This window comes from Amborella trichopoda, chromosome 2, assembly GCF_054954075.1.
Source record: "Amborella trichopoda isolate Santa Cruz 75 chromosome 2, AtrichopodaSantaCruz75HAP2 v2.0, whole genome shotgun sequence".
In the NCBI taxonomy this organism is placed as follows: Eukaryota; Viridiplantae; Streptophyta; class Magnoliopsida; order Amborellales; family Amborellaceae; genus Amborella; species Amborella trichopoda.
Genome location: NC_142337.1, coordinates 13,706,476 through 13,720,056, shown reverse-complemented (window position 1 = coordinate 13,720,056; position 13,581 = coordinate 13,706,476). Strand labels below are relative to the sequence as shown.

The window sequence follows — 13,581 nt, the reverse complement described above, 5'->3', positions numbered from 1 at the left end:
TGAATTTGCAAGAATTTTCTATTGCTCTATTGAAGCCATGAATTGTTTGCAACTTAGGATGCAACTTGATCCAAATGACTAATATATGACCAGTCTAGAAGATGAAAAGAAAAAAGAAAAATGACTTATATATAGTCTAATCTAAGTTTTTTTTTTTTTTTAAATACTTTGGGGGTTTTTGACCCATTTTTTTTTTTTAAAAATCTACTTGACCGTTTAGTCAGGTTAACCGCCCCGGTTAGTCCGGTTCCGGTTCGAACCGCTCCTAGGCTCATGACCGGTTAACCGTTCCGGTTCGATTTTGCGAACACTGGTGTGGATTGTTGACACTTTCTTTGTCTTTCCCTACTCTTTTCTGCTGTTGTGTGACACCTTCTACATTTTCTCTTTTTGAATGGTGGATGGTGGAACTATTATCACTTATATATGCATTTGAGCATATATATGAGAATGTCAGTATATACATGATCGAAGTCTAACAATTAAGGGGAAATGTGCTGTTAAATGAATAAGGAATGGAAAGGGACAATCAACGTGATATGTTAGCAATGCTTATACTTGTGGCTGCAACGACATCAGCTGCTGCGGTAGCACAGTATCATACAACTTACATAACGAGATAATCAAGTATGGATAGTGCCTTAGAAAGAATCCAATATATAGACCGAATTATTAATGCATCTGACATTAACTGTTGGAACTGATTGAGATTTGAGTAGGCGTGAGGCCTTCTACGTCACACACGAATGGTATCTATGGGACACTTACTAATGATCTTTTATTGATACGAATGGTATCTATGGGACACTTACTAATGATCTTCTATTGATACTTATGGGACTACATGGTTAAATGCCATTGGCTCTCTAAGTCTTATGTTGAAACTCCCCAAAACTTGTTTCTGACTCGATCCCATGAAATAAATGTGCATGTCCCTATCTCTTAGCCATGTTGTTCCATTGTGCCTCATTTTAAATATACAATTGTTTCTCATAATTCAGATGACCATTAGAGGTGTGAGGAAATAAGGGTGAGGACCTTAAATTGTCTCTTAACCCATCCCAAGCTGAGGTAAAGGATGTGGGTTGCGTTATGTAAGCAATCAGCATAAAACTTTGTCACATCTTATCATGAATCTGAATCTATGTTATAGAAAAATGGGGGAACATGATTCAGGTAGCGGACCCCAAATAATTGGGATAAGGCTATGATGATTAGAGTTGTGAGGATATGCATTTCCATAGTAGCAAGTCCTCTTTTAGGCAGAGGTGGGTCCATCCACTGTTTATTGGATTTAATGTGGGATGACCCATTGAAGCTCAAATAGTGTGAAAAAATGTTTCCATATCCTTGGTGCAAATACACAATGAAGAAATAAAAGGTTCACATTGTCGGCCTTGTACTTGCACATTACCCATCTATTTGAAGTTCATTTAACAACAACAGCCATTTGAGGCTTGAATTTTCAGAGGGGCTGCTATAATTTGAACTCAACGTGCTATTGTGCAGGCTTCTTTGTGGGGGACAAAAATTTTATAGAAAGATTTGAATGACAACATGCTACCACCATTAGCACTCCATGTCCGCCTGTCTTCCTTTGATGGGCCATAGTAGAAGTCGTGGAGCTCCCCTAGTAACCCGAAGAGAGCTTTGATCTCATCGTCTCTGAAATCTCTCGAGTCTCAGTATCCGGAATTAGTCTCTTTCTGAGCATTGAGTTACTTCTGCACTCTTTCCTTTGGAAAGGCGGCATATAATGTTGAACATCTCTCCTTGAGTGTCCCCTTTTTTTCCCAAGTATTCTCCCAAAATTTGTTCCTCCCTTTGCCAACTAGCCCCCGGTTATGTTCTAAACTTAAACCAACAAATTCTGCTTACCCCTTTCCAAATGCCCAACAGCTGCATGCTGCTTATGTGTCCCTTGACCACCCATCCAAAGTTATCCTTTTCATGTTTGCGTACTACTACCATCTGCTTCCATGGTTGTCCTGTTGACTCTGATAAATCTCTACCCCCTAGTTTCACAAACATAGTCTCTATCCATCAGTTTCAGATGTCAAAACAGTTAATATTTTAAATGCTGGTTTATTCTTTGTTATTTACTTGCTCTCTCTTTATTGTGTTATTTATTTGTTATCTTTCTCTCTCTCTCGTATGTGATTACTTTGGTGAATTGTATTGCAAAAGTTTGCAATCAGTGATCTATTGAAGGCATTTAATTACTTGAATTAAAATAGTTGAAATTAAATAGAGAAGAAAACAGTTTCATAGGATTTAGAGAGAGAAAGAGAGGAAAGAAAATAAAGATGATGGGGGGAGAGAGAGAGATGTGTGAAAGATAGATAGAGAGGGGAAGTTAGTGGCGTAAGGGTCACTTGCGACCTCTACGCCACTTGTAACCTCAAGTAATAACCCTAATTACAACTTATGGACCTTTATTTAGAGACATAGGACAAATAATGACTAAACAAAAGATAAATGACTATTATATCCATCAAATACAGTAAAACTTATTCCTTTTATTCCCAATACTCCCCCTCAAGCTGGTGCATAGATATCAATCATGCCCAGCTTGCTTGTGCTATCTTGTAATCTGTCTAGCGGCTTTGGCAAAGATATCTGCAAGTTGATCTTTAGATTTCACATGAGGAGTCTGAATGATCTTAGTAGCAATTTTCTCTCTAATAAAGTGAATCTACTTCAATGTGTTTAGCGCTTTCATGAAAAACATGATTTTATGCGATATGAATGGCTACTTCATTAAATCTAATACCCGAATAATAAAGAACACTCTTGATCCACATTATTTCGCATGTACCATGAGCCATTGCTCTGTATTTTGTTTCAACACTTGATCTTGCTACCGCATTTTGCTTCTTGCATTCCAAGTAACCAAGTTTTCCAAAACAAAGGTACAATAGCCAGTTGTGGATCTTTTATCAGTTTGGCAACCAGCCCAATCAACATCTGTGTAAATTGCAACATCAGGATGTCCTTAATTTGAGAAAAATATCCCTTTCCCTGGTGTAGACTTGAGATATCGTAATATTTTGTTGACAACATCGAGGTGGGGTTTACGTGGTGCATGCATAAATTGGTTGACCACGCTAATCGCATAAGAAATGTCTGGTCGAGTGATTGTGTGATATATAAGTTTGCTCACTATTCGTTTATACTGGTTAGGATCTTTGAGCAGCTCTCCCCTTTCTCCATGAAGTTTATGATTGACTTCTATAGGAGTTTTCTACATGTCTAGATCCCCATTTGTTGTAACAAGTCCAATGCATATTTTCTCAGGGAGATGACTATCCGTTTCTTTGATCTTGCCACTTCAATTCCCAAAAAATACTTAAGGGATTCTAAATCTTTGATATCAAACACCTTGCTTAAATAATATTTAAGATCGTCAATGCCCTTCACATTATCCCCTGTCACGACAATATCATCAACATATACAATAAGGGCAGTAATTCCAGTAGTATCCTTCTTGACAAAGAGTGTATGACCAACTTAATTCCCTTTAAACCTAAATTTTAGTCGTGCCTCACTTGAATTTTTTAAACTATGCTCTAGGAGATTGTTTAAGTCCGTATATTACCTTCTTTAACCTGCAAACCTTCCTTGTTTCCTCCTTAATCCAAAAACCAGGAGGCATGGCCATATAGATTTCTTCTTGGATGTGTCCATGTAAGAATGCATTCTTAACATTTGGCTAATGGAGTGGCCACGATTGATTTTTAGCTAGTGAAAGAATGATCTTCATTGTGTTCAACTTGGCCACACGTGCGTAAGTATCTTGGTAGTCTAAACCAAGAGTCTGTGTGAATCCTTTTGTAACCAATCTTGCTGTGTACCTTTCAATGGTACCATCAACTTTGTATTTTACAGTGACTATCTATTGACATCCTACAACCTTCTTCTCTTCAGGAAGGTTCGTGATTTCCCATGCATTATTCTGCTCAAGTGCTCACATCTCGTCACCCATGGAAGCTTTCCATTGAGGTTGTGAAAGTGCTTCTGCGACATTGGAAGGTATTCTAACAGAAGACAGAGCAGATATGAAGACAAGATGAGAGAGAGAAACAAAATTGTAGGAAATGAAGTTTCCTATTGGATGCCGAGTACAATAACATGTACCCTTGCAAATAGAAATAGGTAAGTCCAAATTCGGATTCTCTAAGCGGGTGAAAGAGTTACTTGGGTCTGGAACAATTTCTGATTCCGGGTTAACATTCGAGGTATGGTCGCTTAAAACTTTGGGTTGTACCATTTTCTTCCTCCTGATATACGTCTTCAACTGCTTTGAATGCCCACCATTCCTTTCAAATAAACTACTCTCTTCAGATAAAAGTGGTGTAGGAATAGTAAGGGGAACATCTGACTGTATCTTATTCTCCCTTCGAAGAGAGCACTCATGACCTATAGAGAAGTATGGAACAGATTCAAAGAACGTGACATCCATGTACCTTTTTGATGAGATGGATACCCTAGAAAAATATATTTGGCAGCTTTAGCATCAAGGTTGTCCCTCTTTGGACCAACGATGTTGACAAATTATATGCAACCAAACACCTTGGGAGGTACAAGAAACTGGGTGAGTTGGGATGAATAATTTCAGGAGGAGATTTTCCGTCTAGAACACGAGCGGGCATGCTGTTTATTAAAAGGGCAGCATTGAGAACTGCTTTAGATCAATTTTTTTTTGGAACTTACATTCCCAGTTAAAGAGCTTGGGTGACTTCCAACAAGTGTCTGTTTTTTCTCTCAGCTATACCATTCTGTTGAGGTGTGTATGGACACGTTGTTTGGAACTCTGTCCCTTGATCAAGACGATAATCTTTGAGTATGTTTGACACATACTCACCCCCCATTGTCAGACCAGAAGACTTTAATTTGTGCATCATATTGAGTTTTAATCATTCTATGATAGATTTCGAATGCATTAACAAGTTCATCTTTATCTTTCATTATATAGACAGTTGTAAATCTAGAACAATCATCCACAAATGTAACGAAGAAACGAAATCCAAACATAGATGCAGCTGGTGAAGGACCCCACACATCAGAGTGTATAATAGAGACTCATCACTCTTTTTATTGATACTAATAGGAAATGAAGTTCTAAAGTGTTTTGACAACTCACAAATGTCACATTGGAATTGAACTTGACCCAGAGACTCAAACAATTTAGGAACTATATAACACAAAGTAAAAGACGATGGATGACCATGTCGAGTGTGCAACAAATACACGCTTTCTTTATTAGCAATTGATGATGTGACTACTGTAGTCAAGGCATGATCAGGAGTCTCCGTAAAGTACAACCCTCCATTTTCACGATCATGCCCAAATGTTTTCCCCATCATCAAGTCCTGGAATACACAGTGAGAAGGGAAAAAGGTTATATTGCAGTTTAGAGTTTGTGAGATTACTAATTGACATGAGATTACTAGAAAGATTGGGAATATGCAAGGTGGAGTAACATGTATGGTTCCCTTTCCTTTGATTGGAATAAGAGAACCATCTGCTATTTTAACTGATTCATGACTAGAACAAATGATATAGGAGGAGAAAAATTCAGCCATATCAGCCATATGTTCAGTTACTCTAAAATCAATAATCCAAGGGGCTTCAGATTTATCTACAGAGACATGGTGTGCTGATGCAAATATACCTAGTTGGGCAATGTGAAACTTAGAAGAGGAAGAAGGTCTTTGAATGGAAGCTTGCTACTTGAGATCCAGGAGCTCTCTTTTAGGAATTGTCACCAACTCTCTTGAGATTCAAAGGAGATGGTATCCTGCTGCCTTTGAGTAATCGAGGCAGTACTTTCACTGATTGTTGCTGAATTTTCCCTTGGAAAGTTTCGCCTTGGGTGTCCAACCAGATCCCAATATGTTTCCCTTATATGTCGAGTCTTCCCACATTGGGTGCACTTTAATTTTTCCTTCTCATCAGATGTGGCGTTTCCACATCAACTCTACCACCTCGGCCCCCACCACCTCTCCCAAAATGTCCACCTTGATTACCACTAAAACTTGTCAATAGGGCGGATCTTTCAGTTTCATCCATAGACATTGCCATTAGTTTGTGTCGTGTTTCTTCATGTTGAAGAAGGGAGAAAACAATACCAAGTGATGGAAAAGTCTGGCCACCGAGAACATTTTCTCTAATTGTTTCATACTTTCCATTAACTCCCCTCAAAAGAGAGAAAATCTTCCTTTATTCCATTCTCTCTCTTTGTTCCTTTGCACAAGAAGAACACTATATGGGCTGTTGCTAGCTTAATTCGTCCCAAAGACCATCTAGATGAGCATAATAGTCTCCCAGTGACAAGTCACCCTATTTAAAATCACTGATTTGCTGCTTCAATTTATAAACCCTTGCAATATTTTTCTTTTGGGAGGAAGACTCAGAGACTGCCTCCCAATAATTACTTAGAGGTATTGCAGTTCATAAAGGATCGACTCATGTTAGGCTGCATAGAAAATAATATCCAATTCATAATAGCCATATCTTCAGCCTCCCAATCTGCATAATTAGCATCCTCCAGATCAAGTTTTTCCCGTCCATCAATGTATCCTAGTTTTTTCTTTCCACCCAAAAATAGTCTAACCGACTTAGCCCATTTTAAATGGTTGTTTCCATCAAACTTGACTGTGGTGATTTGGGGTCCAGATGACTCCAAATTTGATGCTTATAGAGATATTTTCTACTGTAGTTAAGATCCGGTGACACCCTTAGATCTTAATCAACAATTGAGACCAAGTTACACCCTTTGATCTCTTCAAATAAAAAGTTTTATAGATCTGGTTACACCATTAGATCTTATCACACTCCTTTTTTTTTTTTTCTTTCAAGAATGGCACTAACAGTACTTGTTTGATTAGGGCATTCAAACCCTAATCCATCCAGCAACTAGTTTTCGAGTAAATAGTTGATCAGCATCCAGAATCATAAAACAAACTCACTTCCATGGGCACAAATACCACTGAAAAGAAGTTAGGGTTTTAGGGCATGATGACGTAATCTAACCCAAATGATGACATCAACCTAAATGCAGTTTCTGCGCTCCTTTTTGAAGATCAACCCCCTACTACAGTACTGTACGACTGTACCATGCTACAGTAACAACCTACATTACCATACTATAATAATGTGCTACTGTATGTGCTATAGTATGTGGTACATTACCGTGCTACAGTACCATCCTTATTAATCGTCGTGCTCTGATACCAAGTTGAAATTAAAGTAGAGAAGAAAACAATATGGTAGGATCTAGAGAGATAAAGAGAGAAAAGAAAATAAAGATGATGATGAAGGGGGAAAGAGAGATACATGTGAGAGATAGAGAGGGAAAGGGAGTGGCTTAGGGGCAGGGGTGGCAACGAGTTGGGGCCAACTGGATTCATACCTGTACTCAAGATGGCCTATGTGTATAGGGCTCGCAATGGGCCCATACCCAACCTGGGACGCGGCAGGTATACTTGATTCGGGTGCGGGTATGGGTCCAAATTTGGACCTGCAGTTATGCACCCGGGTCATAAAATGTATACCCGAAATTTTCGAGTACGGGTACGTGTATGGCTAGACCCGCCCCAGACCCGACCTTGACCCGTTTAGTTTATGTTAATATAAGTTATAAAGTAAATTATATATAATATATTTGTAACAAAACTTAAAATTCTATTTTTTTCCCCAAACCTCCAAACCCTAAGTGGACTGCCCTATTGCCCCTGCTCTGCATCTCCGGCGGTTTCAAAGCTGATCTCACTACCGCCAGTAATTGGTAAGAGCTCTCTCACTCTCTGGGTTTATTTTTCTCTCTCTCTCTCTCTCTCTTACAGTCTCTCTCTCCATGTTTTCTCAAATCTCTATTTGTTTACTGTTTTTTCTCAAATATCTCTCTCTATTTTGAATCAAAATATCTTCTCTTTCTCTGTGTATTTCTCAAATGTGTTCTCTCTCTCTCCCTGTTTTCTCTAATCTCTCTCTCTCTCTGTGTTTTTCTTTAATCTCTCTCTCTCTCATGTGAATCTCACTGTATAATTAAGCATCGTTTGAGAACACAAGGCCGAGAGCTTCTCAAGGGCCCAGAGCTTCTTGAGGAATGTTCCCTTTTCTGATTTGATTTATGCCATTCTCTTTTGTAATCTTAAGAGCCCTTCCCTTAATTTTTTTTTTCTCTCTGACTTTTTTTTTTTCATTCTTATTTTTCTAAATTCGTATCTCCTTTTCTTAGGAAAATTCGTCTGCTTTTCCTTGACATTGTGTGTGTTACAATATCTTTTTCTTAGGAAAATTTGTATCTCTTTATTTGCAGTCCCTTATGTACTTGGTAAATGTGTGTTTGTGTTAAGAGAGAGAGAGAGAGTGTGTATTTTTGCTATTTTTTTTTCTTATTTGTTGCTGAGTTCTTTGTTGGTAGTTTTTGGTTGCATTAAGGTGCTTTACTCCATTTTCTGTGTTTTGATTTCTCCTTTTCAGTTATTTTTTGTTGTTTTTTGTTGTTTAATTGCATTATATTGTGAATTTTTAATTTTGGATATGCCTTGTCTCTCTATAAAGTAATGGGTAGTAGCTTTTTGGTCATTTGCATCAGTCTAGGACATTACTTTGGTTTTTGGTATCTCATAATTCAAGCATGGAATGCTTATTTGTGGGTTATGGTTTATGGAAATAATGGAATGCTTGTTCTATGCTTATAATGTACTCTACAAAATGAATATGTTTATTATGCTTATGGTGTTTATTATTGGATAATGTTAGTTCATTGATTTGTACTAAACAATTAGCTGTGAATGTGTTATGTGTTAAACAATTTGTTGTGAATTTGTTTATTTATTTATTTTTATTTTTTTTGAAGTGTGAATTTGTTTATTCTTCTTATGTCTTTCTATTATGAATGTGTTAGTATTTCGAGCTATGGGGTTTTCTCTAAACATAGGTCATAGGAGGTATTGTATTGTTGCTGTTTTTAAACAGTTTTCTATTGTTTTTTCGGTAAATTATGTCTATTGATGGTGAAAATCAAGATATGGAAACCGTAGAAATGTCACCCCTAGAAATGCCACCCCCTCATCTCCTAAACGTAAAACTACCTCTTTAGTTTGGGTAGATTTTGAAAAAGTTACTGATGAAAATGGGGAGCTAAAAGCTATTTGTAAACATTGTAAGAGGAAGCTAGCTGGGGCTAGTAAAAATGGGACTAGGCACTTGAAAACGGACCAAATATCATGTCCTTAGAGAGTGTGTGTAAATGCAGGTCAACAAATGTTAATGGCTTGTTTTGAGAAAAAGGATGGGAGTTTGAGTAATCTGAAATTCGATCAAGAGAGAAGTAGAAGTGATCTAGTAAAGATGGTTGTCTTACATGAGTACCCTTTTTCAATTGTAAAGCACGATGATTTTAAAAAATTTGTAAGAAATCTACAATGATCATTTAAGATGGTAAGTCGCAACACCATAAAATCTGACATGTTGGAGATGTATGGAAATGAAAAAGATAAATTGCATAATCTTTTACAAAAGATCCCTAGTTGCATTTGCCTCACAACAAACATATGGACATCATGTCCTAACCAAGGTTATTTATGCTTGACTGGCCATTTTATTGATGATGCATGACTTTTGCAAAAAAAGGGTCCTTAGTTTATGTATATGCCATCTCCTCATACAGGAGATGCCATTGCCGCTGTTTTGATGGATTTATTATTGGAATGGAAGATTGAAAACAACTTTTTGAGGATAACGTTGGACAATGCATCATACAATGATGTAGTTGCATCATCTCTAGTTAGTCAATTATCTCGAAAGTCTGCACTTTTACTTAATGGTAAGATGTTCCATATGCGTTGTTGTGCACATATTCTAAATCTTATTGTGCAAGATGGGGTAGGGAAAATAAAAACGATAATTGACAAGATCCGAGAAATTATCAAGTTCATTAGAGGATCCCAAGGAAGGCAAGAAAGATTTAATGAGAGAATTCAGGTCATTAGGATTGAAAGCAAAAAGAATATGTCATAATGTTTCAACTCGATGGAATTCGACATACACAATGCGAAGGGTTGCTCACGAGCTAAAAGAGGCAATTTATCGCTTTACTCAACGGGAATCAATGCCCCCAATTTGGTTCCATCTGAGGCTGAATGGGAGAGAGCAAGAGAAATTTGTAAATGTTTGAAATTTTTTTATGATGCTACAAATGTTTTTTCGGGGTCCAAGTATCCAACTTCTAATCTCTATTTCCTTGAAGTGTACGAGATTCTTTTGTGTTTAAAAGGATGGTGTTTGAGCCCTATAGAGTATATTAGTTCTATGCCACCAAAATGAAAAAGAAGTTTGACAAATATTGGAGGATATGTAATTTAACATTGGCGATTGCATGTGTTGTGGATACTTGGTACAAACTTAAATTGATTAATTTCTACTATGGCAAAATATATGGTGATGAGGCGACACAAGCAATTATGATGGTTCGAGAAGGTGTTTATGGCCTATTTAAGGAATATTAATCAAAGGAATCATCTAGTTCCAATATTTGAAGTAGTGCAGTTGGAGTACAATATTCTTCCCACACTGTCAATAAATCTCACAAAGAGAGAAAGATGCAATGTAAAATATACATTCAAGAAGATTCCACGTCTATTCTAAGACGAATAGAATTGGACATATATATGGACGAACCTGTCTATCCAGAGGATATAGAAGATTTCAATATCTTAATTTGGTAGCGAGGCAATGCATCAAGGTTCTCCGTTCTCTAAAGAATGGTTAGAGATATTTTGGTGATTTCTGTATCCACAATAGCATTTTAGTCAACGTTTAGTACTGGGGGACGAGTTTTAGACCAGTATCGCAGTTCCTTGACTCCATCAACCGTGCAAGCATTGATGTGTACGCAAAATTGGTTGCAGAATGATAAAAAGGTAAAACAATTTCAATTTCCAAATTGTTGTTGGTTGATTATTTTCCATATTTGTTGTTTAAACCCTTAAGATTTCTCATTCTATTTGTGTTTCAATCTTAAGGGGTGCATGTGCGTCATCTAGTTCCTATGATGTATGTTTAGAGAAAACTCCTTGGCTCGAATTACTAACACATTCATAATAGAAATACATAAGAAGAACAAACAAATTCACATCAGATTGTTTAACACATAACACATTCACAACTAATTGTTTAAGTACAAATGAACGAACTAAAATTATCCAAGAATAAACACCATAAGAATAATAAACATATTCATTTTGTAGCTTACATTGTAAGCATAAAACAAGCATTCCATTATTTCCCACAAATAAGCATTCCATGCTTGAATTATGAGATACCCAATACCAAGTAATGTCCTGGACTGATGCAAAAGACCGAAAAACAGTAACCCAATTACTATATAGAGAGACAAAGCATATCCAAAATTAAAAATTCAAAATATAATGCAATTAAACAAAAAAAAATAGCCGAAAAGGAGAAACAATACACAGAAAATGGAGTAAAGCTTCTTAATGCAACAAAAAATTAGCATCAAAGAACTCAACAACAAATAAAAAAAGAATCAGCAGAAATACACTCTCTCTCTTAACACAAACCATTGTTAAAAAAAATGCCGCTCAACGCTTAGGCGGTTCAGAAGCCCAGGCCTAGGCGGCCAAACTGGGCGGTGGTCTCTAGGCGGTACGAAACCCGCCTAGGCGGCCGCCCAGCGCCCAGCCTTGGGCGGCTGCTTAGGGCTTGCGCCCCGCCCAGAGGTGGAAATGTTTTTTTTTGTTTTTTGTTTTGATTTTTTTTTTAAGTTATAGAAAAGGTTAAAAGGAGGGGATTTAGGTTCATTTGAAACCTAAACCCACAAGAACCCCTTTTAGAGGGAAAGAAACATCCAAAAACTACATTTCATTAGATCGAAGTGTCTCAAAGTTCGGAGTTCGAGCAATCAAAGTAAGTGCAAAACTTTATTTTTAGATTGATTGTTTTATTTTGAGATGTCTTCTTCAGGAGTTAGTCGGAGTGGAGATCCGGGTTGGAAATATGGATACAACCTGAATCTAAATGACAAAAATTGTGTTAGATGCAATTTTTTTGAAAGAGATACAAAAGGATACATAAACCTGTTTAAGAAACATCTTGCTCGTATTAAGGGGGATGTTGCCCCTTGTAAAAATGTTCTTGAAGCTATTAGAGAGGAGATTAAGCAATATATGAAACATCTTACCGGTATTAAGGGGGATATTGCCCCTTGTAAAAATGTTCTTGAAGCTATTAGAGAGGAGATTAAGTAATATATGAGTTCTGGAAATAAAAACATGAACAAAATCCTTGTCATAGATCTATTTCTGCTGCTTTTAGAAGAAGTGATCCAGGTTGGAAGTATGGGTACAACCCAAAACCAAATGATAAAAATTGTATAAGGTGTAATTTTTGTGAAAAAGTTACCAATGGGTGTAATAGCCGATTCAAAAAACACCTTGCAGTTAGATGTAATGATGCTTCTTGTACAAAGGTTCCTGAAGCAGTTTGGGATGAGATTAAACATCTTCTGAATTTAGAAGAACCAGAAAATGTTGAAAATAAGCCTTGTTCTATTGAAGTATCTTCTCAAGGTTCTAGTCGGAGTGGTGATCTGCGTTAGAAGCATGGTTATAACCCGAATCTAAGTGATAAAAATCATATTAAATGTAATTATTGTGGAAATGATACTAATGGGGGCATTTGCCGGTTTAAAAAGCTCCTTGCCGGTATTAAGGGGGATGTTGCCCCGTGTGAAAATGTTTCTGAGGTTACCAGGGAGGACTTTATACAATATTTGCGTTCAGAGAAGCACAAAGAAAAGGGTAGAGCAGCCAAGACTCCTAGGGCCTCATCTGCACAGACTGCACATACTTGTAGAGGAAGGTAGAAGAAGATGAGGAGGAAGGGGAAGATTCAGAAGAAACAGAGGAGGATGAGCGTTATATTGAGAAGGAGATGACTTTGATGATGATGGCCTCGACTCTAATGTATATGATCAGGCTTGTCCTATTGGTATTCCTTCTGATGATGATGACGACTGACGACTCTTGCCTCTTGGTTCTGAGTCTCTTGGTTCTGAGTGTTGAGTGTTGACTGTTGTGTTGAGTCATGAGTGTTGACTGTTGTGTTGAGTCATGAGTGTTGACTTTTGTTAGACTGTATATTTTCTAAATTTTTGTATATTTTTGTTGTGTTTGAGTGTTGACTTTTATATCTTACACTTGTATGGCTTTACAGTTTACTGTTTTAACAATATGGATTATCAAAATTCTCTTCTCGACATCTATCTTTTTTTATTTTTCAACTTGGAATATGGTATTTGGTAATTTGGTATTTTTTTCTACTAGGCATCTGCCCAAGTTCTGGTTGCCTGCCTAGGCGCTAGGCGGCCTGCCCGCCTAGCGCTTTTTGATACACTGACACAAACACACATTTAACAGTTGCATAAGGGACTACAAATAAAGATTTACGAATTTTCCAAAGAAAGAGATATTCTAACACACAATGTCAAGGAAAAGCAGACGAATTTTCCTAAGAAAAGAGATACTAATTTAGAAAAATAAGAATGGAAAA

At 37.1% G+C, this 13,581-nt stretch overlaps 1 protein-coding gene across 30 annotated transcripts in view; it reads left to right on the top strand.

Annotated features, from left to right (window-relative positions):
• The window catches only part of LOC18448109 (exosome complex component RRP45A), a 39,182-nt gene that overhangs the window by 11,781 nt on the left and 13,820 nt on the right, over positions 1–13,581 (top strand). Inside the window, exon 2 of one of the 30 annotated variants that reach the window (XM_088858103.1) lies at positions 3,928–4,155. The exons of the other annotated variants lie outside the window; for them this stretch is intronic. The gene's annotated coding sequence lies outside the window, so the exon portion shown is untranslated. The remainder of the gene's footprint in view (positions 1–3,927; positions 4,156–13,581) is intronic. 30 annotated transcript variants of the gene reach the window in all.